The sequence below is a fragment of the Peromyscus californicus genome, unplaced genomic scaffold, assembly GCF_007827085.1.
Source record: "Peromyscus californicus insignis strain IS unplaced genomic scaffold, ASM782708v3 Scaffold_17__1_contigs__length_78620276, whole genome shotgun sequence".
Lineage (NCBI taxonomy): Eukaryota > Metazoa > Chordata > Mammalia > Rodentia > Cricetidae > Peromyscus > Peromyscus californicus.
In genome coordinates, this window is record NW_026294469.1 from 69,295,320 (window position 1) to 69,316,031 (window position 20,712).

A 20,712-nucleotide genomic window follows, 5' to 3' on the forward strand; every position below is an offset into this window, starting at 1 on the left:
CAGGAATGACCTGAGTTGGAAGGAAAACTGGTAACTGGCGTTACCTGTGCATCTCTCTCCAGCCAGCACCTCCCCATCTCTTGGCTACTCACAGCCTTGTTAAGAGTGAAGCAAACTAACAGGTGGCGATAGTCCTTAAGCAGGAGGGGTAGAAAACGGCATTCCTGGAAGGGCCGGCGGCCCAGTGTAGGTCTGCCACTGTGTGGGGCTGCAGCCCAGGATCCGGGAGAAGCTGCTGAGTTAGTCAATGCTAAGTATCAAGCAGTGTGAGGGACACTGTGTCAACAGTGTGAAATCACAACACCCTTCCAGGTGGATTTAGGATGAAGGGGGCATTTGAAGAAGAAATGCAAAAAACATTTTCCCATAGATTCTGATTTGATTTGGGCTTTCAAACAGATTCTCCATGAGTAAGAGAGATAAAGTAACCATAGGCCCTTGTTGAAATAAACAGGCAGAAGTCGGGGAAGAACTGAGCCGGTAAAGTGGGCCAGTATGGGAAGACACCCCCAAAACACAGCAGGGAGATTAGACAGCTGTCTAAGTTTTCATAGCTCTCATCACTTGGCTCAGAGCCCTGCATACTAGAAAAACATGGTCATCTGCCTGTGTGTTGGTTCTTTTAGATTTGGTCAAGGTTTTGGAAAATGTCACCCTGCATTGTTTTCTGTCCTCAGCTTACAGTCTGTCACCAGGCTCAGGGTGTCAAGAACCAAAGAAGCTCACTGAGATTCTTATGTGCACTGTTCTTTTCAAACCATGAACAATTTATGTTGTTGAAGAGTTATAAGAATGTATTAGTTCACAGAATATCATATTGTAAGTAATTACTCCTGGGCCATTTAAAGTTGAATACAAACATCCCTCGAAGAACATACAGAACAGTAGTTGCTCGTGGCAGAGGAGAATGAATACCTTTTACAGGATAAAAAGGTGCAAGGGGCATGGAACACAAATCATCACCAAAAATGACCCAGTAAAATGTCTCAAATAGGACAACACTCCCACACAGGGAATTACAGCTCCACATGTGCCATGACTCCTGTTGTGAATTTGGTCAAATGTTAAAGGAATAATTTGCTTTTAATGCTAAGCCTCTAAGGCACTCACACTCTATGGTAGCAGAATAATGACTGTCACTACACTGACTTTACTTAGTAACGTCCTGACTATACAGACCTTTATCTAGGGAGGTGCCAACTCTGACAAGCTGTGTAATCTATGAATCATGTGATTACAGAAACATGTTAGATGGTAGCAGATACCAGATGCATTGCCAAGTCCATTCTACTGCTGACTTAGCAACTGTGACCCTGTTTGTCACAGACCTATTCCAGGTAAAACGTGGTGATTTGTCTTCAGATGGTTCACTGAGCCAGGGCACAACCATGACTCTACTATCATATAGTAGGAAAAATGAATCACCTCAGACGACTAGTAGTTTTTCAGAGATGTTGCCAACAGGAACGTATATGAAAATGTTTATTTTTGTAATTGTAGGAAATGTGGGGTGGATTTCAAGATGTAAGACTGCCTTCATGACAACTTATTTTTGTTCAAACAGTCTAATCCCACAGCTACAAATACCTGAAGAAGAAACTCAGAGTCTGAATAAATTTCAAGTGCATTTTTCCCAAAATACACAATACAGTTCCATTTAGGCCCCAGGATGCTTGCTATATTTAAGCTCTAATTTGTTACAATTAAACCTCAGCACCTATCACTGCCAGGTGAGCCTGTCCCCAGCCCACCTGAGAAACACACGCAATTCTCCTTGGGGAACAAATCTACCTGAAATAATTCACATGCCAATTCTAATCTGAGCAAAAAAAAAAAGGAAGCCACTTTCATCAGAACTTTTACCAAATGTAATCAAAACCATTTCCTATAAAAGCTAAGAACTGCCACATACAACAATAACAGAGCTAATGTTGTCATCTCAGGACCAGTTGAGTACCTTCCTGGGCTTTGGGCCAGCACTGCTGCCTGAGGGACCTCTAACCTTAGATGAATCAAAATACCTGTGAATGACTCCTCACTTTGCGCTCAAAGTGCTCTACTACAAGCTATATCCATAGTCACTGGCTATATCTCCAGTGTTAGTCAGGGTCTCTCTAAATGGCCTGGCTAGACTTGAATTTGCTTTATATCTTAGGTAGGTCTTGAACTCTTTATCCTCCTGTCTCAGCTTCCTGAGTAGCTAAACTGTTAGAATTACAGACCTGTGCCACCAAGCCCAGCTAAATGTGTAGTCCAGGTCTAGAGCTTGAAACCCTGCATCACCGTTTCCAGCAATCTGCCTACTAGCAAATGTCAACCTGGACCAACCTTTCTGCTTAATGTGTATGTTCTAGTTAGCATGACCTCCTGCCAACTCATCCTCCTAAAATTCTGGCAACTGTCTTCTATGCTCTAGGTGGAGGAAGTCAGGCTAACATGTTTGATGGTAGCTGTCACTTGCATCAGTTTCTAACTTTAACATATGTCAGTTCTGTGATCTCTTACTAAAGACTGACTTGATTCCAGTGATTGAGCAAGGTTTCAAAGGAAAGACCACCTTAGGTCAAGCAGGATGGCTCAGTGGGTAAAAGTCGTTGTAGTGTAAGCCTGGCACCTGAATTAGATCCCTAGGACCCATGGTGGAAGGAGAAAGCCAATTCCCACAAGCAGTTTCCTGACTTCCACACACAGACCAGGGCATGCAGAATCCAACAAATAAATGCACTGTTCAAAGGTTTTACAAGGACCACAATCCAACTAAAAGTCCACTGAGACAATAAATGTATTTGCAAACATAAGACACTAATCATTCAAATACTAAAATTCAAATTGACACAGAAAAATGAGGCCAGCAAGAGTCCAGCGCAAAGGGCACAAAGAAGCAAAGGCATGTGCTTTGTGTGCTATTTTATGTACAGCCATTCTTCTACTCCACCCCAGGGGACACTAGGAACCACAGACTAGACCAGCTCTAGGTATGTTATATTTCTTCTGATATGTAATATCTACTGAAATGAGTTTATAAACTAGCCACAGTATGTAACAATAACAATGAAATATAACTATAACAATATATTATAATAAAAGTAACATGAATGTGGTCTTTTTCAAAATGTTTTACTGAGCACTTAAATTTTTAGAGCACAGTTGACCATGGTAAGTGAAACTAAACTGTAGAAAGTGAAGGTAAGTGCAAGTGGGGCTGATGACTAACTTCACTGAATGAAGAAAGGAAACTAAAGGTAGGCAGGTAGAGTTCTGCTCCAGGCACAACAGTTCGTGTGTGCCCAAGAGTGCAAACTCTTAGCCTGAGATCTCCGCCTCAGATGCGTTAAGAGCTTTCAGGAAGCAGGTTGATTGTGCTGTGGGATAATCCTTCTGTACACTGTGTCACTCAGACTGGTTTAATAAAAAGCTGATTGGTAGTTAGCCAGGCAGAAATTATAGGCAGGACAACCAAACTATAGGAGAATGATGGAAAGAAGGGAGGAGTGAGAGAAACCACCAACCAGCATGCTGCTGAGGAAGCAGTATGCACAGAAAATGAGGAAATAAGCCATGAGCCACGTGGCAAAGCATAGATAATATGAGTTAATTTAAATGTAAGAGTTAGCTAGTAACAAGCCTGAGCTATCAGCCAAGCATTAATAATTTATATTAAGCCTCCAAGTCAGTTATTGGGAAGTGACTGCCAGTTGTTTGGGAGCATGCAGTTGGGAATGGAAAACTCTACCTACATGACTGTGTTTTGTTTCTGTAACTTCTTCGAAGCTGGGAATTGACTGGCAAATCAACCACACAGACTTAAGTGGAGCCTTGGCAGCCTGTATAAACATTCAGTTAAGTTTTGTACATCCAAAAGAGATGTGTGAGGTCAAGATGTCCACCACCCTTGGGAAGTTCCTACAGGTGACCCTTAACAGTTCACACCTTCCTATACTATCTCACCTAAAACCACCGAGTTGTTTGGTCGTTTCAATTTTGCAACTATATGAAGTAATCATACAATGTATAGCTTTTGACTTTGAGCTTTTACACTCAACATAGCTGTCAACCTGCTATGGCATGAATATTTTTGTCCTTTTTCCTTATAATTTATTTTTAAGGCAAAAATATGCGAGTCATGTATATTTTATATGCCAATGATAATCAAAATTAAATTGAAGTATATTACTCACAATGGCAAAAAACTATAAAATGTTTAGAGATAAATATATACCCTACAACATTACAAGCAGAAAAAAAGATCTAAATAATGTTCATAAAGCCAAGTGTTGTGGCACATGACTAATTTTGGAACTTTGGGAAGTGAATAGGAGAGAGAAAAAGGAATATATGCAGTTATATAAAGAAATAGATAGTTTCAAAAAAATAAAGTTTTTAAAGAGACAGTAAAAGTAATATAAAAAATAAGCCACATAAAGATGGAAATCACACAAAGAGTCTGGATTATATTGTCTTTGGGATTTTTAACTGCAGAAGGACATTTGATTATAAAGGCTGCTGAGTTAAACCAATATATATATTTTAAAGGTATCTTGACTTCAAAATTTGTGCCTAATGATATGTTGCTTTGGAAAAGAGGTTCTGCTTTTGTTTCCACAGAAAATGAGAACCTGTGGATTGCTTCCAGGCTAATATGGTCTGATCATCTAAGACTCCCTAAGAGGTCTCCAGATGTTCCAACATCCAGAACTGCTTCAAGGCAACTGGCTCAGAGAATACAGCATTACAGATTACTCCAGTCAGGACTTGACCATAATTTTTAATTTTCTCAGGATCCCATAAGATTGCTGGCGCTCCCATCCAGAAGGAAGTAGTATGAGAAGCTACATCCAAATTCCCAAAATACTGTTTATAAATGTTTATTTTTATTTAAAGGGGGTTGATTATAAATGCATTGTCTTTCTAAAAAAGAAAAGTGGATAATATAAATATGATAGGATAAAAGGGTAGATTATTGAATCTACTTTTAAAGAGTAACAACTTGTTTAAAATGTTTTACATTGCTATGGATTTTAGTTTATTGATACAAATTTAAAGTTAATTTTGTTATACTGTATATATATTTATACTTTTGTTAAAAGTATTATGTTTATGCAGCTTATTTAAAATTTTAATGTACAATTAAGAAATACAAACTAATAATTAGTCATCCATGATAAACTTATAGTCATGTTAGTTAAATTTTCTAGGTATACATAAATATATTTCAGTTAGGTAGGTAATCTTCAAACACTTCAAAGACCTACAGATATGGCATTTAAAATGTTTAAAAAACTTATAGACTTTCTGGACAGTGAGACATGTCTGCTCCTAGTGGCACCAATTTACTTCAGAGAGGAGGATGGGCACTGAAGACACTCCATATGGAGTTTATCTTCTTTTTGGCAAGAATAGCTATTTGGCCAAGAGGCTGCTCTTGCCTGGACCGCTGATAATATGTTGTATAAACTGGACATGCAGGACCCATAGGAAAATGACCACTGAATTTGACAAAATGGGATGAAATGGTTCTTCAGGTTCCTGCTTCGCAGGGCAGACTGCCAGATATTCTACAGAACACAGGGAGAAGTGACTGAAAAATCTCTAGACCTGTAGGCTGAAGAGAGATGCCCCAACGTTGCAGAGGAACTTTGGATGATTGTCCAGGCAGAGTGCTGTGGGATGGTCTGTATGTCAAGTGTGTTGCTGATTGGTCAATAAATAAATCACTGATTGGCCAGTGGCCAGGCAGGAAGTATAGGTGGGACAAGGAGGAGAATAAAGATGGGAAGTGGAAGGCTGAGTCAGGGAGACACTGCCAGCCGCCACAATGACAAACAGCATGTGAAGATGCTGGTAAGCCACGAGCCACGTGGCAAGGTATACATTTATAGAAATGGATTAATTTAAGCTGTAAGAACAGTTAGCAAGAAGCCTGGTACGGCCATACAGTTTGTAGGCAATATAAGTCTCTGTGTTTACTTGGTCAGGTCTGAGCGGCTGTGGGACTGGCAGGTGAGAGAGATTTGTCCTGACTGTGGGCCAGGCAGGAAAACTCTAGCTACAGAGAAGTGACTGAAAAATCTCTAGACCTATAGGCTGAAGAGAGATGCCCCAACGTTGCAGAGGAACTTTGGATGACTGTCCAGGCAGACAACTGTCTCTGTCATTTCCAGAATTTTTGAAGTTGCTTATAATGTATTTCTTATTTACAAAGGTAATATTATATTCTTCTGAGGTAGGATATAATAACTTTGATGTAGTTGAAGACTAAATAGTTATAATTTTCCTTGGTTATGATAAAAGATAAATTAGATATGAAACTTTAGAATCACAAAGACAGGGTAGATGATAGAACATTTTCTTTAATTTAGCCAAATACAAATAGACTAGATATTATAACTATAATTCTTGCTTCATAACTGTTTTGTTATATGTAATTTTACTATGTTAAAGTTAAAACCTTCCTTTTTGATTAGATAGAAAAGGGGAAGTGCTGTGGGATGTCTTTCTGTATGCTGTGAATGTGTTGCTCCAATTGGTTGATAAATAAAGCTGTTTAGCCTATTAGAGGCAGGTGGGAAATCCAGGAGAGAGACAGGAAGAAAGGAGAGGTGGAAGAGATGCCATCCTGCCATCCAGGGAGCATCATGGAATGGCACACAGGTAAAGCCACGTGGTGACATATAGATTAATAGAAATGGGCTGAGTTTAGTTATAAGAGCTAGCTAGCAAGAAAATTGAGCCATAGGCCATGGCTATGCAAATTGTAACTGATATAAGCTTCTGTGTGTTTACTTGGGTCTCAGTGGCTGTAGGACCGGGTGGGACACAGGAAAACTTCCAGCTACAATATACTGCTTTGCTGAAGTTAAATATGTGTACTGGATAGCTCTAAGCTCCTTTCCATTTTATTTTTTTTCCTTTTGTTGAAATTTGTTCTCACATAATATATCCTGATCACAGTTTCCCCTCCATCTACTCCTCACAGTTCTTCCCTCCTTCCCTTACAGCCAGATCCATTCCCTTTCTCTCATTACAAAACAAAACAAGGTTTTAAGTAACAAAAATAAAACAAAAAATAACACATTGAAACTGGACAATACAGAGAGAAAGAAGAGCCCAAGAGAAGGAACAAGAAAGAGACCCACTTGTTTACACAATATGGAACCTCGTAAAAAGATCAACTGGAAGCCATAATATATGCAGAGGACCTGGTGCAGACACCTGACAGTCCTGTGCATGCTGTTTCAGTCTCTGGGAGTTCATATGAGCTTTGATCATGCTGCTTTAGAGGGCCTTGTTTTCTTGGTGCCCTCCATTCCCTCTGCCTCTTATATTCTTCCCACCTCCTTTTCCACAGGCTTCCCTGAGCCCTGAGGGGAGAGAGTTCATGAATACATCCTGTTCAGAGTTGCATGTTCCAAGGTCTATCCTTCTGTGAATAATGTCTTGTTGTAGGTCTCTTTATTTGTTCCCATCTGTTGCAGGAGGAAGCTTCTCTGATGATGGCTGAGCAAGACACTGATCTATGAGTATGGCAGAATGTCATTAGGAATCATTTTATTGTTACTTTTCCACCTTTTTTTTTTTTTTTTTTTTAAAAAAAAAGAGCAATATTTGGTTTTACCCTAGGTCCCTGGGCAATCTAGTCTCAGGTTCTTGGTCCACCTAAGTAGTTCCAGGTATGAATTCGATCTCATGGAGCGGGTCTCAAGTCAAATCAGAAATTGATTGGTTACTCTCACAAACTTTGTTTCACCATTGCACTAACATATCTTGCAGGCAGAATACCATTGTCAAGCCAAGTATTTGTAGCTGGGTTGGTATTCATATTTCTCTTCTGGTAGCATTCAGAGGACATTCCTGTACCAAAGATGTTGCATGTACTGGTGAAGGTTCTATGTAGGCACCAGCTCCACTTCTCCACATCCAATAAGTTGTGTACGTGTTGTTTCAGCAATGGGGACTTGCCATTAGTTTGTGGAAAGCAATCTATAGTCTTGGCAACAGTCTTGATTGTTTGGAGAGAACGGTACAACCCTTTGAGCCAAAATCTCAATTAGATGTAAGCCATTCTTGGTACTGGAAGCCCCATTTGGTGACAAGAGATGGCTAATGTGACTCTGTCTTCATCATTATTTGGTGATTTCAGTTAGATTGTGTGTGTGTGTGTGTGTGTGTGTGTGTGTGTGTGTGTGTGTAGGAAGCTTCTACTATACTAGATTTCCATACTACCCCTCAAACGGCCCTTAATTTTAGCTGTCTCTCCCCAAATTCTCTTCCCTGTCCTTCTCCCTCCCCAGCTGATCTTCCTATTCCAGCCATCCCCCTATTCACCTAAAACTTTCTATTTTTTTTCCTAGGGAGATTTATCTGTCCCCTAACTAGTCACTCACTCCATACCTAACCTCTAGTTCTATGGATTATACTTTGGTTATCACTTACTTAACAGCTAACATTCACATATAAGTGAATACATACCATATTTCCCTTTCTAGGTCTGGGATACCTCACTCAGGAATACCTCAGAATACCTTACTCTCTGTTTTCCCTCCTGGTTTCATCCATTTACCAGTGAATTTCTTCTTTTTTAATGGCTAAATAATACTCCATTTTGTAAATAGACCACATTTTCTTTATCCATTCTTCTGTTGAGGAACAACTAAGTTGTTTCCAACTTCTGGCTATTATGAATCGAGTAGCAATGAACACAGTTGAGCAAGTGTCTCTTTGGTGGGATGAAGCGTCCTTTGGGTATATGCCTAAGGGTGGAATAGCTGGATCTTGAGGTAGATCAATTCACATCTTCTTGAGGAACCACTACACTGATTTCTATAGTGGTTTGCACTCAGACCAGCAATATGAGCATCCCCCTAATTCCATATACTTAACAACACAAGTTGTCACTTGTTTTATTGATCTTAGCCATTTCAAGTACTATATTGAATAGGTATGGAGAGAGTGGACAACCTTGTTTTGTTCCTGATTTTTAGTGGAATTGCTTCTCCATTTAATTTGATGTTGTCTATGGGCTTTCTATAAAGTGCCTTTATTAAGCTTAGGCATGTCCCTTATATCTCTAATCTCTCCAGGACTTTTATCAAGAAAAGGTGTTGTATTTTGTCAAAGGACTTTTCTGTATCTAATGAGGTGACTGTACTTTTTTCTTTCTTTCTTTCTGTTTGTTTATATGTTGGATTACATTTATTGATTTACATATGTTGAAAAATCTCTGCATTTCTGGGATGAAACCTACTTGATAATGGTGGATTATCTTTTTGATGTGTCTTTGGATTCAGTTTGCATGCATTTATTGATAATTTTGACATTTATGTTCATATGGGAAATTAGTCTATAATTCTCTTTGTTGGGTCTTTATGTGGTTTGGGTTTCAGGGTAATTGTGGCCTTGTAAAACAAACTGGACAATGTTCCTTTTGTTTTATTTTGTGGAACAATTTGAGTAGTATTAGCATTAACTCTTCTTTGAAAGTCTGTAGAATTCTGTTCTAAAACCATCTGGCCTGGACTTTCTTTTTGTTGGGACATTTTTAATTACTGCTTCTATTTCACTAGGGGTTATAAGTTTGTTTAAATGCTTGTCTCATCTTGATTCAACTTTGGTTAAGTGGTATGTACTGAGGAAATTATCCATTTCTTTTAGATTTTCCATTGTGGTGGAGTATGTATGTCCTTATGAGTCCTTGGATTTTCCTCAGTGTCTATTATACCTCCGTTTTCATTTCTAATTTTGTTAATCTCTCTCTGCCTTTTGGTTAATTTGGATAACAGTTTGTCAATTGTATTGATTTTCACAAAGAACCAACTATTTGCTTCTTGATTGTTTTTATTTTTTGTTTCTATTTTATTAATTTCATACTTAAGTTTATTTCTTGCTGTCTACTTTTTTGGGGATGTGATCTCTTCTTTTTGTTCTAGAGCTTTCAGGTGTGCTGTTAAGTTATTAGTATGAGATTTCTCCAAATTTTTATGTACTCAACAAGTGCTATGAACTTGCCTCTTAGAACCACCTTTTTTATATCCCATAAGTTTGGTTATGTTGCATTTTCTTTTTTATTCAAATCTAGGAAGTCTTTAATTTCTGTCATTTTTTTCATTCATTAGTGTGCTATTCAGTTTTCACGAGTTTGTAAACTTTCTGTTATTGTTGATATTCAGCTTAAATCTGTTGTGGTCAGATAGGATGCAGGGTGTTATTTCAATTTTTTTGTGAATGTTAAGACTTGCTTGTACAAGTATGTGGTTAATTCTGGAGAAAGTTCCAAGAGGAACTGAGAAGAAGGTATATTCTTTTGTGTTTGGGAGAAATGTTTTTGTAAATATGTGTTAGGTCCATTTGGTTTATAATCTTAGTCAGCTCCAGCACTTCTTTAGTTTAGTTTTTGTTGTATGTACGACTTGTCTTTGGCAAGAATGGGGAACTGAAATCTCTCACTATCAGTGTATGAGTGTCAATCTGTGGTTTATGCTGTAGTTGTGTTTGTTTTATGAACTAAGGTTTGGTACACAGATGTTAAGAATGAAATGTCCTCTTGGTGGAGTTTTCTTTTGATGAGTATGTTAGTGTTCCTCCCCATGTCTTCTTGTTAGTTTTGATCTGAAGTCTATTTTGTCAAATGTAAAATGGCTACACCAGCCTGCTTCTTTGGCCCTTCTGATTTTTAACCTGAGGTGATATCCATCCTTGATGATAAAGATGCAGCAGAAATAAATCCAGTTTTCTAAACCAATCTATGAGTCTGTCTCTTTTTGGGGGTGGGGAACTGTTAGTATTGCATTATTAATAAGCAGTGTTTACTGATTCCTGTTATTTGGTTGTTTCTCTCTCTCCTCTCTCTCTCTCTCTCTCTCTCTCTCTCTCTCTCTCTCTCTCTCTCTCTCTCTCTCTCTCTCTGTGTGTGTGTGTGTGTGTGTGTGTGTGTGTGTGTGTCTTTCCCCTCTTTTGATTTGCTATTCTAGGACTTATTCCTTGTGACTTTTTTTTTTTTTTTTGGTGTGATTAACCTCTTTAGGTTGGAGTTTTCCTTCTGGCTCCTTCTGTTTCGCTGGGTTTATGGATAGATATTACTTAAATTTGGTTTTATCATGGGCTATCTTATTTTCTCCATCTATTGTGATTAAAAGTTTTGCTGTTTCTGTCTTCTTAAAACTTCATATTCACACTTAGTTCCCCTGTAGCAACCTCACAAGAAGGACCCCCCACTTCAGCCCTCAGCATGAATATGTTATTACTTTATCAGAGGACCCGAGAGGGCTAGCTATTTCCCTTTTGACTTTCTGCCCTCCACCATGTAAAGACCTTATAAAGACATGGCCCAAGACACTACCAGCAAATAGAGTAGCCTTTGCTACACAGAATCTATTAGTATCTTCACTAGATAGACCAGTTCTCAGAGTATGAGGTATAAATTGATGTTTTCTATTAATTTAGTCTCAGTGTTTTGTTACAGAAGCACACATGGACTAAAGCAATGCTCAAGTTGCTATATACAGTTAAAGTTCATTCCTTTTTACTCAATGAAAGCAATACTGTAGTTTAACAGGTGGCTGAAGAACAAAAACACTACTGTTTCTGACAAAGTGAAAATAAGCTAATGTAAACAAAGATATAATTACAAACTCAGTGGAAAAAAACTGTAATAACTACAAGTAAAGGAAGTCACAATGGAGATCAAATATTTCGGGGCTAAGAGGAATAGTGCAGTTGGTAGAGTGCTCGTCCAGCATGTACAAACCTTGGGTGTGATACCCAGCACCACACAACAGATATATCATGGCAAATGTCTGTAATACAGCACTTGGGAGATGGAGGTGTGTGTGTGTGGTGGTGGTGGGGTAGAATCAGTAGTTTGAGGCCATCTTTGGTTACATAATTAAGTTCAAGGCAATCTTGGGTTACTAAAGTCATGAGATCCTGTCTAAAAAGCAACAACAAAAAACCCAAACCATTTCTGTACTTGTTAATAACAAAAATACTACACATGAAAATTTTAGAGATATAACCAAAATAATAAAAAGAAATTAATGACTTAAATACATGTATTCAAGGGGGTGGGCTTAAACTAATCAGTTAAACATCTATATCATGAAGAAAAATGAAGAAAAATACTAAAGCTAAGTAGGAATAAAAAAGTAACATTATGAAACAGAAAATAACATACGATAGGAAAATTCACAAGGATAATAGTATGAATTTCTAAAAACCTACCAATGCTGTTTGGAAACTGATTTAAAGAAGAAAAGGAAACAGGAAGGGCAGATAAGACTAAAGAATGGAAGTGATGAAGCAGAGTGTGGCCACTCAACCTGTGATCCTGGCACACTGGATGTGAGTAATGGCAGGAGGATCAGGAATTCACAGTCAGCCCCAACTACACAGGAAATTCAAAGCTAGTATGGGTTACAAGAACCCTGTGTCAAAAATAATAAATAAAAAACAATGAAAAAATTTAAAAATCAATATTATAGACTTTTACATATATGGGATAATACCATAAACAAATTTGTGAAAAAAATTGAAAATTTAAACAGTTCATCTATTTCTTAAAAACTAGCTCTGCCAAACCGATTACTAACGGGAGGAAATGTGTGCAGTGTTTCCACAAAGAAAGCTCAGGCTCCTGACTGTCTTCCTGACATGCAAGTGTTTAAAGAAAAGACAGCACCAACATAAATGTTTTAGAGATGAGAAATGGGAGATTCATCATTGTTTTATGAGCCTATATAACTTTGATACTAAACTGCAAAAAAGGGGGGTATGAAAAGACATTATTAAATTATAAAAGAATTATCATTTGTAAACTGTAACTGATAGAAAAAAATCTTCCAGAAAATGCAAGTGAATGGACTCTAGTGAAACACAGAGTACAAACCATGGCCATATTAGCTTGTCTGCTAGATATAAAAAGCTGGTATGATACTAGAAAGTCAATGACTATAATTTAGCATAGCAATCTATTTAAGGAACATATTAATCAAGAAGAATCATGAAGAGATTTAGAAAATATAAAATTGTATTATGACTTGAAAACAACTTTTAGGAAAAGGAATTAAAAACAATGAAAATGTTAAAGAGTTTTTATTAAAAAGGTAGCATGTTTAGATGGTGACTGTCTTAACTTTGATAATGGGAACAAAGGAAGAATGCACTTCATTCTTACTTTTATTGAATAATACACAAAATTTTTGCTTATTAACAAGAAAAGAAATAAATGGCACAAAGTTATATAAAAGTCTAAAAGATTCTAGATTAAAGTCAACAAGGTTTTACTACAGTCAGATTCAAGTAACAGAAATAAACATTATTTCTTTATACCAGAAACAGATATGAAAGGGAACTTGAAAAAAAACATAATAGGATTTAAGAATATAAAATATTTATAAATTACTGCTGTGGGATGTCTTTCTGTATGCTGTGAATATATGTTGCTCTGATTGATTGATAAATAAAGCTGTTTGGCTAATGGTGAAGCAGAATAAGGTTAGGCAGGACAGTCCAACTAGAGAGAGAGGAAGAAAGGAGAGTGATGCTGCCAGCTGCCACCAGGAGAAGCAAGATGTCAAAGTCCAGTAAGCCACAAAGCCACGTGGCAATGCATAGATTAAGAGGAATGGGCTGAGTTAAGTTGTAAGAGCTAGCTAGCCAGAAGCCTGCACCATTAGGCCATACAGTTTGTAAGTAATATAAGCCTCTGTGTGTTTACTTGGGTCCAAGCAGCTGTAGGACTGGGTGGGACACCAGAGAAACTTCCGGCTACAAATTACTCTAACACAAGTTGTATAATCTTTATATGGAGAAAGTTTAGAGAAAATATAAATAAAGTTAAGAGGTGCAACAGCAGATTCATGACCAAAAGGAGTGAAAACTCAAAGACACAAGGAGGAAAGGTCTTTGTTAAAACACTGCCTCATTCTGAAGGCATATTAATTAGTTTGCTCAAGGGAGCCCACAACAGGCAATGTATACATGACAGCGATGATACCAAGTCTCTGGGAAGAGTTGTTTTTTTGCTATGTTTTGTTTCTACAATGGAAGGTGAGGCAATTATTTTTTTTTAAATTGGACCTGAAAACTCTATCATATGCTAATTAAAAAAATCAGTTTTCTAGCATGGGCAAGGCCCCAAGTTCACCCTTGGTCTCTGTCTCCCCATTCCCCTTGCAGGAGTGTGTCTTTGGATTAGAATGTACATTTCAAATACTTGAAAACCTGAGTTAAAGTTCTAGCATCACAAGAGAACAAGATCACTTTCAGTGGTCAACAGAGAGAATGCTCATGTTCAGCAGACAGTGAGAGGAGAACATGGTCTTAGAACAGAAGACAGTTTGACAATATACAAAGATTCATATATATTTAACAAGGTAAAATCAGAATTGCTAGGTAAAAAAATATCAAGCTATAGAGAAAGATGTCAGCAGAACAGGAATAAAAAAGTTAGAGCTACATAACTATAAACTGTCTGGAAGACTAGACAAAGAACTTAGAAAGTTCTTAAAAGACAAACTCCTAATCAGTGGTTCTCAACCTGTGGGTTGAGACCCCTTGGGGAAGTTGAACCACCCTTTCAAAAGAGGTCACCTAAGACCATTGGAAAACACAAATATTTACATTATGATTCATAACAGTAGCAAAATTAGTTATAAAGTAGCAATGAAAATAATTTTATGGTTGGGGTCACCACAACATGAGGAATTGTAATAAAAGGTCATAGCATTAGGAAGGTTGAGAACCATTGCTCTATACTGATATTGGAATGATAACTTGGTACTACCACTTAGCAAAATACTGGCAATATTAGCAAATATAGCAAAGCCACAGACAAAACACAGCCAAATAATTCCATTCCTAATACTTGATGTTGGGTGTTCACATGTGTGCTCATGAATGTGTACAGCAACACTGGAACAATCCAAAGTTTGCCAATTGATTTTGGACACACTCAGTGGTACATTCATAAATGAGGATGGCAAGTTGTAAGAAATGGATGAATCTATGGAGCCATGCTAAACATAGATGAAAAATTGTAGAAGGGTGATCTTCAATATAATTCCAACTATATAAAGCAATAAAGCAAAAAATTCATATTATATTTATACTTGCAAATGTCTGTGCAATGCTCTTCAGAAAAGCAAGAAGTTGACCTTGAGAAAAAAATCTGGCCATGTGGCAAGAACTGTAGCATCATACAGTGTCCTGCAAACATACAAAATTATTGTCAACTAAAAATAAAACTGATGTGGTGATATATTGTGTATCCTAATAAACTTGCCTGAGGATCAGAGGACAGAGTCAGCCACTAGATTGGACATAGAGGTAAGGCAGTGGTGGCACATACCTTTAATTCTATCACTCGGGAGGCAGAGATCCATCTGGATCTCTGTGAGTTCAAGGCCTCACTGGGCTACATAAGATGGATCCAGTATAAGAGAGAAACAGAGCCAGGCAGTGGTGGCACACACCTTTAATCCCAGTACTTAAGATCTCATGCCTTTGCTTGGGAAGTATACATGCCTTTAATCCCAGGAAGTAATATGGCTGGGCAGAAAAAGGTATATAAGGTGTGAGGAAACAAGAACTTTCTTCAGGCTGAAGATTTCAAAAAGGTAAGAATTAGTGGCTGGCTGTTCTTTTTCTCTGATCTTTCAGCTTTCACCCTGATATCTGGCTCTGTTTTGTTTTTTTTTTTTTAAATTAAAAGACCATATAAGAATCAAACAACAAACTGAAATACTCCACTCACAGTAAAAGCAAGCATTAATGCTCAAAAGGTTGCTGGAACAGGGAATAATACAGGGAACTTTTTTAAGACAAGTGTTCTTTGTGGATGTGTGTGCACATATGGGTCACAAAAACAAGAGCTAACCCTTACACACCTAATGAAGGAAGTGGCCCAGCCTGAGGACTGTGCAGAACACAGATGTAAGTGCATATAACAGAATACACTAGAGTATCAGAGTGTGTAAAGCTTAGCTACCTACTCCAATGTGAGAACTCATCAGGAGACAAAGAACCCCTTTCTCAGGAAGAAGAGCTATTGGATAAGGAGGAAAACAAAATCCCAGAACTGACAACAAGTTGTAGAAACTGCTAGGAATTTCCTTCAGTGAGAGTTTACTGGTAACCCAGGTAGGACTGCAGCACCAATGCCACCAACACTGTTGGTATTCCAGCCTTCAGGGTGAGGATTTGGACAGGACCTGTGCCATCCAGTCTTCAGCATTTTGCTGAGAAGCCTCCCATATGCTGACTCTGAATGAGAAACTGTCTCCTGCAACCACAAGCAACCCTTGCAGCTCAGTGCTCCAGGAAAGACACTGCCTGCACAAGAGGTTCTCAAGTGTGCCTCAGAAGGGATAGAATTATCTCTTTGTCTCCAGCATTTTTGCCTCTCTTGCTCATGGATGCCTTATGCAGAAGCAAAAGTCTCTTTGACTCAGCATCGAGAAGTCAGTTTTTAGATTATCAATTAAAACATGGGGCATTTTAAACCATCTGGAAAGAACACACAAGGAACAGTAAAAACCTGACTCAAGACATGTCTCGGGTCCTACATGTGCTGATGTGCTATGAAGAACCTGTCGGTTTCTTCCTGTATAAAGGAGACATGCACAGATCGAAGGGACATAAGTTCATTTTAGGATCATAAAACAAAAACTACAGAATGTAACATTTGTCTTGGAATGACAGAAATGGTGTAATTAAATATGATCTCAAAACCCCACAAAACAAACAAAAAGGACAATGTAAATTTTATCAAGTAGCTTAAAAATTATTTTGTTTTAGCATTATTTTAATAAATTTATTTTTAATAATTTTATAAAAATTCTTAACTTTTGTAAATTTGAAAGCTTTCTGATTCTTAGGACACAAGAAGAAAAAGCACTTGGCTTCCTACATTTCCATATTTTGCCAAATAACATATATTTAAAACTCCAAACGCACATTTAAACTCTAAAATGAACTGTTATCCTAATTTTATGGAAACTCGGTAGTAGGAAAACAAATTTGCATTCATTAAAGATGAATCACTTCTTTAAATCAGCTGCCCGTGCTCTTCACACTCCACCTCTCATTCCTCTGGCTAAGTTGGTACAACTGCAGGTTCAGGTGTGCAACACAAGGTAGTGTGTTGTGTTGAAGTGGGCATCTCGTGGTAAGCTGAGGAGAGGTGAGGTTACAATACTGTCTAGTCAGGCTCTGCACACCTGGCTGAACATGCTATACATGCTCACTGAAAAACCAGAGCATGAAAGACTGTAGACATCATGGTGTTATCATCATTTTATAAGCAAGTATTTAAAAAAAAACAATAAAAACTAAAAATAGGAGTGTATGCTGGTAGATGCATATATGTATGTGCAAAGATATATTCACAAAGAAGCATATGTGCACATTCTTATTTATAAGTCTATCTAAACATATAAAAAGGTGCGTGCGTGTGTGCGTGTGTGCGTGCCTGCGCTTGTAGGGACAAGGGTCAACACTGAGTGCTTTACTCTATTATTTTCCAATCTTACTTCCTCAGACTACGTTTCTCACTGAACCTGGCACTTGTGGTTTTGGAAAGAAGGATCTTCCCTTCTCCACTGCCCAACACTGGGGTTATAGGTGTGTAGTGCCATACCTAACTCACCTCCTGTGGTTAGGCAGCAAGCACGTAACCCAGGGGGCCATTTTCCCAGTTCTAAACACATAAAAGGTTTATATATGAAAACAACAGAAAACACTTTTAGTTCCTAAGGCATAATTTTGTTAAAATAACTAGCTTTCTCTATTGAATAAATAAAAGAAAAATGGGGCAAGTACCTTTATGTTGTTATTTTCCTAAAGACGGAGATAAAAGGAGACAGTCTATAAATTATAGTCCAGATCCCACCAGAAATGCTCTGGAGCTGAGAAGAAAGGCTCCTCTGGTCTTCCTCCCACTCAAATACAAGTGTCTTGAAAGTAATATCACAGCACATTCCAGACAGGTTTAAAAAGATCAACCCAAAGGAAGAACCTGAGAAAGAACATCTTGAGAATCCTCCAAAAAGATGGGGAAAGGCCACTTTGAATCAGCAAGAGCAGGTGCCTTGCACAAGTGAGCGTGGAGAGGATGGAGGTGGGGGTAGTGCAAGGCAGCAGGAGTGCCATCCTAGGCTTTCCCTCCTCTGCCAGAACACTTTCTGTCTGTCTGCTTTGGTGCCTGGCATCACTCAGGGCAAAGCTGGAGGATCACTAAGTGTCCTTCTTTGTTTGCTTTTTATTGCTGTGATAAACACCATTACCAAAAACAACTTGGGGAAGAAAATGTTTATTTGGCTAACATGTCACCTCACAATCCATCAGTGAGAGAAGTCAGGGCAGGAATTCTAGCAGGAACCTAGAGGTAGGTTCTGCAGCAGTCTATAGACAAACACTGCTAACTGGCTCACTTAGCTTGTTCGATCATTCAAACCAGGGCTACCTGCTCAGGGTGGTCCTATCTACAATTGCTTGAGATCCTACACATTAATCATTGATCAAGAAAATGCCTCACACACTTGCCTACAGGCCAGTCTGATGAGGATATTTTCTCAATTGACGCTCCCCTTTCCTAGATGACCCTAGTTTATGTCAAGCTGACAACAAGGTGCCTAGCACAGTGGGCTATAAGAGATGGGGAAAGGACATGAAGGTGGCAGGACACTGGTTTGTTGGTGCATCTGTACTATCCAACTGAGCCTGCAGCATTGACTGCTGCCTATGTCAGACCCATAGCTGCTTCTCATTGTTTTAGTTACAAATAAAACCAAAAAGAATATAAATTAAAAAAATTCCAAGTCTTATTTTAAACCTAATCACTAAGGATATCTGTAAATGTCACTAACATTGCTCCAAGCCCACCCTTCTGTCTGTCCTGGATATGCAGGGTGACTCACTATCAGAACCCTTCAATTCAGGGATGCTATGCAGGAGTTCAAGCCCCAGAGGTTGCCTGCAGCCTTGAGTATGAATAAGAAGAACAAACAGATGCACAGAACAGGAGGACCAAATACAAATCAAATACCACTGTGTGTGTACTGGTGGGGGTACATTTAAGTAGAAGACATGGGGTGCTAGACTTCAACTATTTTAAGGTCCTTGGATCGTTGTAAAGAAAAGCAAAGAGATGGGCTTTTCATGTGCACAGGGCAACACTTCTAGGGAGACTACACGACAGAACAAAAAGAATGACAAGGATAGAAGGGACTACAAATTCAAAAGGGCACAAAAATACTGAGGTAGGACATATAAAGTCAGAACAAGTGTTAAATGCAGGCAAGTCATTTAACAGAAATAAATGTAAAGATGATGAAGGACTGAAAAACAAAAATACCTAGCTACACACTGTATCTAAAACCTTTTCATTCACTACAAAGGGGAAAAAACAATTCTAGGTCTGTAAACATTTAATAACAGCCTTAAAACACACAAATGAACCATAGAAATGAATAAAACAAAAATCACGGTAAGATGTACTTAAAAAGTTAGGGAGATTTCCTTTATAGGAAGCATGCAGATGATTTTAAAATCCCATGACATCTACCTAATGACGTGTACAATTCACTCTAGACAATACAAATACTCCTAAGCACACATGGACATTTATAACTGACCACATCATGCAAACAATAACAAAGTAAGTGTCATGAGAATCTGGAGGTGATAAGGATCTGGAGGTAAGTTCCAGAAGAAGTCCTGAAATATGTTGTCATTATGCTCAGATAAAAGTGGATGTGTAGCCTAATATACCTGGAGTGGTTATATTTCAATGTGGCCACCAAGAAATCTGGAAGCTGGCATCATTTTCCCCATAGGAAAAAGCCTGCCATTCTATCCCTTTAAGGTGAGTACAGTTTTAGCCTCTGCCTGGGACCTGTGCAACCTAGTCCAGGAGTAGCACTCTTCCTTTCAGAACTGGGCACTACTGTGCAACTGGCCTAAGCTGAAGTTCCTAAGCAGGGGACACATTTTTCTTTTTACTCTGAACAAGTATGTTTCCCCTTTGGGCTATGTAGAGTGACAGTGGGTGTGTGCAAGGGGAGATCAATGTATACATAAGAATGGAGGGGAGACAGACACTGGGAAGGACATAGAGAGTGGATGGTGAAGGAGGAGGAGGTGGATGGTGAAGGAGGAAGAGGTGGATGGTGAAGGAGGAGGAGAAGGTGGATGGTGAAGGAGGAGGAGAAGGTGGATGGTGAAGGAGGAGGAGAAGGTGGATGGTGAAGGAGGAGGAGGTGGATGGTGAAGGAGGTGGTAGATGGCACAGAGGCTTGGATCAATGCAAGCCATTCATCCGTAGGTTGAAAGAGTACCAACTAAGAAATGCATAAGGCTCTGCATATCTGAGTAAATTCTGTGATAACTGTTGAAGAAAAACAGAGATGTAATATCACACTTACACTCTGGTTACTTGCACTACCTAGTTGGTCTTTGGGGACTAGGATCTGTCCTTGAGTTCACTTACAGTATTCAATATGAGCACGCATGATATCTGCGATGATTTGTACATATGTAACTTCCCAAAGCAGGTATGTCCAGGAGCCCTTTCCGTACACTGTGTCACCTGGTCCTGGCACTAGACACAAAGCCAGCTGTTCACACAGTCCATACCCCTTGGAGAGTTAGTGGAGGAGAGGAGTGTCAACAGAAAAGACAGGCATCAGTACAGACCCACACAGAACTGCAGTCACTGAC

General features: G+C 38.6%; 1 protein-coding gene across 6 annotated transcripts in view; it reads right to left on the bottom strand.

Moving 5' to 3' along the window:
- Atp9b (ATPase phospholipid transporting 9B (putative)) overlaps window positions 1-20,712 on the bottom strand; it is a 242,264-nt gene that overhangs the window by 73,147 nt on the left and 148,405 nt on the right. The gene's annotated exons all lie outside the window — the stretch shown is intronic.